We start from the raw sequence: 4,441 nt of genomic DNA, 5'->3' as shown, positions 1-4,441 counted from the left end.
ATTTAAAGAACTCCTACAACTCAAGAGTCAGAAAGTAAACCAATACGATAAAAATCATAGATAAAGGACAATTGATATAAAATATAACAATAGCCAAAAAACACTTGAAAAGATGTTCAACTTTGTAAGTCATTAGGGAAATGGAAATTAAAACCACAACATATGTCACTCCACACTCGCTAATATGGATAAAATTTTAAAGACTGATGACATGGTTTGGCTGTGTCCCCACTCAAATCTCATCTTGAATTTCCACGTGTTGTGGGAGGGACCTGGTGGGAGGTAGCAGAATCATGGGAGCAGGTCTTTCCCATCCTGTTCTCATTATAGCGAATAGGTCTCACAAGATCTGATGGTTTTATAAGGTGGAATTTTCCTGCACAAGCTCTCTACCTGCTGCCATCCATGTGAGACATGACTTGTTCCTCCTTGCCTTCACCATGATTGTAAGGCCTCAGCCACTTGGAACTGTGAGTCCATTAAACCTCTTTCCTTTGTAAATTGCCCAGTCTCCAATATGTCTTTATCAGCAGTGTGAAAATGGACTAATACAACTGGCAATACTAAATGTTGGTGAAAATGTAATTCTCATACATCACTGTTGGAAAGAAAATGGTACACAATTTGGAAAATAGTTGGACATTTTTAAATATTGTAAAACATACACCTGACCTATGAACTAACAATTCGAATTCCAACTTATATCTACTGTAAGACTCACACAAGAATATTTATAGTAGCTTTATTCATATTCATAATACTCAAAAACCTTAAACTACCCAAATGACCATTAATACAAAAATGGAAAAACGAATTGCACTATATTCAGGAAATACACGTGTGTTCAACTGTAAGAATAAGGTGATACCTGCAACAAACATGGGTGACTCTATAAAACTTCTTGCTGAGTGAATAAGTCCAGACACTGCAGACAACATACTGCATAATGCCATTAGGTCTAGAACAGGCAAAACTAAGAGAGAGTAGTAGAAATCATGTGAGTGGTTTCCTAGAGTTGGGGGGGTTGTAGTGGGAGTTGACCCCAAAGGGAACTTCCTGGAGTGATTTACATGTAATATAGATGTAACAAGTCAAAATCATGATTGGTGTAGTACACCTGGTTTCAACTAGTATACAACTAGTACAAATAGTACTAGTGTACCTAGTTGTAGTTACAATGTACTTGACATCTGTCAAAACTCATTGAATTATACATTTGATATCTTTACATTTTATTGTATGTAAATTATACCTTAATAAAGCTCATTTTATATATTAAAAAGAAAAATATAACATAAAAATGAGGAGAAAAACAATTGGAAGTAGGAATGGAGTAGGGAATATACTATATTATTATTACTATTATTTCATGCCTTTCCCTTATCAGTAAAATTTTTCTTATTTCTTAATCATGTAATATGTTACAACTTATTATTATTATTATTTGAGACAGAGTCTCTCTCTGTCACCTAGGCTGGAGTGCAGTGGTGTGATCTCAGCTCACTGCAACCTCTGCCTCCCGGGTTCACATGATTCTTGTGCCTCAGACTCTGAAGTAGCTGGGATTACAGGTACCCCCTCATCATGCCCAGCTAATTTTTGTACTTTTTGTAGAGACAGGGTTATGCCATGTTGCCCAGGCTGGTCTTGAACACCTGAGCTCAAGAAATCCACCCGCCTCGACCTCCCAAAGTGCTGGGATTTCAGGCGTGAGCCACCACACCTAGCCTACGGCTTATTTTCTTTTGAAGATGTTTTTTTCTCTGAACCGTCTGATTTCTTGTTTAAATTTGGACAAATTACTTGTTAGGCATGCTGCACAGGTTTAATTCGGGAATTCACTTTTAGTTGTTTCCATGCTGACTTAATTTGAGTATATATTGCTGTTTCTTGCATTCTATATTCTTCTTTCTTTTTTTCCCTTTTTTTCTGAGTATATTTGTGAGTCATTCTTTCATAAAGTGTTTATAGAAGGCAGATTTTCTGAGTCTTTCCACATTCAAAAATTATTTACTGTTCTCATATTTGATTGAAAGTTTGGCTGAATATCTAATTTTAGGCTCAAAACCATTTACTCTTGGAACCTTGAAGTATCACTACTTTTTTTTTTCTAGAACCAATATTGCTTATGAGAAAACAGGTAAGTTTCTGATCTTATTCCTTTGTAAGCAATCTGTTTCATTTTCCTGAGAACTTTTTGGATTTATTATTGCTTTTTTGCTGTTCTAAAATGTTGTAATGATACATATAAGTTTATTCATTCATTCAACAAACAGTTATTATAGATATTGATTGCTAGGAACTCTAGAGGCTGGGAATGAAGCAATAAGATTCCTGTTCTTATGGAGGTTACATTCTAATGTGGGAAATAGACAATAAAATATAAACAAATGAGCAGAAGAGAAACCTTCAGATATTGATAAATACCAAGAAAATACAACAGGAGAATGGAACAGGTCATTGTAAACTGGTGCAGAAGGAGGAGGTGCTTTGGATGAGGTGATTAGGGATGGGGAGCCTCTCTAAAGTGACACTGAAGCAGAGCTCTGAATAATGAGAAGGAGCCGTGTAGTGATCTGGGAAGGAGCACTAGAAAAAAGGGAACACAACCCCAAAGGACCAAGGCAGGAATGGACTGAATGTCTGGAAACAGAAACATGCCAGGGTGACTGGATAATTTGTAATCAAAGCTTGGAAGGGGTAGGAGATGAGGTCCGAGAGCCAAATAGGAGATAGACCCTGCAGAGCCTGCAAGGAACTTGGATCTTATTCTGGATAAATTAGGGAGGAATATAATCTGGTTTCTACTTTAAAGATCACTCTCACTGTTGTATGGAAAATGGGATTATAAAGGGTCTAGAGGAGGAACAGGAAGATCTGCTAGGAAGCTATTGCTGTCAACCAGGCAAGCAATGATGGTGGTTTGGAATAGAATATGGCCGTAGGGATGGGGAGATGTCATCAGATGTGAGATCTTAATTGGATGCAGAAGGAAGGGAAATGAAACCAAGGATGGCTCCTTGGTTTTCACCTGAGCAATGAACTCAGGTGAAACAGCATGTCATTCAATGAAAGCAGCAAGACCTGGGGGAAAGCGAGTTTGGAGAAAAACATTAAAAGTGCCGTTAGCACCTGTCTAAATTGACGTGCCGGATAGACTGATGGATCCGGTGTACATGTCAGATGGTCTAGGCAGCGAGACATCAGGGACACAGGTTTGAGAGTCTTCAGTGTGTCAGTGATATTTAATGTCCTGCTTGATCACTGATAGGCCCTCTTATTATGAAATCTTGTGTGTCAACTCTGGAAATATTTTTCTACTATTTATTTAATTATAATCTCTCTATTCTGCCTATTCTTTCTGGAATTCCTATTATAGCTGGCCTTTTGTTTCCATGGAATCCACATTTGTAGGTTCAACTAACAGTGGATAGAAAATATTTCTGTAAAAAAGATGTGCCTCTAATTAATGGTGTCCAGCAAAAAAAAAATTAAAAATAAAAATAAATAAAAAATAAATGAACAAAGGATGGTTGTGTCTGCACTGAATGCGTACAGACCTTTTCTCTTGTCGTTGTTTCCTAAACAATAGAGTATAACAACTATTTACATAGCTTTTACATTGTATTAGGTATTATAAGTAATCTAGGGATTATTTAAAGGATACTGGAAGATGTACATGGATTGTATGCAAATATGACACCATTTTATATGCAGAACTTGAGCATTCATGGATTTTTTGTCTGCAGGGGTCCTGGAACCAATGCCCCGCACACACCATGGGGATGACTGTAGATGGATGTTGAATCTCCTAGATCAATCCACAGGGTCCCTTAACTGTCCTTCATTTTGTTCATCTCTTGTGCTTTTGTTCCATGTCTTAGGAGACTTTCTTGGTGCTTTCTTGTTCAGTTCTTAGATTGATTCATGTGATGCTGGCTTTAATATTTCCTGTTTTAATACATTTTTTTCTGATGATTACTTCTTTTTATGGGAACCGTTCCTATTTTGTGACTGTAATAAGGACCCATTTAGATCCTTCTAAATTTTTTTCTCTCCATTACTACCTCTGTGGACAGTTGTTCTGTGTGTTTGTCTTGGTCCTTCTCTCTTTTATGGTATGTCAGGAGGTCCACAGAGCTCTGTTCCTTTTAATCAATGCAGAACTGCTTGCTCGATGTTCATGGCTGGGAAGGTTTTCATGCAAGTGTGTTGTCCTCTGGGTCTTTCCCTTGAATGGGGGAACTGGCATAGAGAATAGAACGTATCTACTCTCAGGCCTCATCATAGGGGGCACAAGCAGGAAATGGCAGTCAAGCTGACATCTAAAGTGCTTTTAAATTTAGTGGAATATGAATTCTTCTGGGAAATCACATCATTATTATTTAAATAAGGAATAATGAATAACAGTTACCCCTCCCTGAAAACTCATGCCCAGGTA

This window comes from Piliocolobus tephrosceles, chromosome 2 (genome assembly GCF_002776525.5).
Source record: "Piliocolobus tephrosceles isolate RC106 chromosome 2, ASM277652v3, whole genome shotgun sequence".
Lineage (NCBI taxonomy): Eukaryota > Metazoa > Chordata > Mammalia > Primates > Cercopithecidae > Piliocolobus > Piliocolobus tephrosceles.
This window is presented reverse-complemented; position numbering follows the sequence as displayed.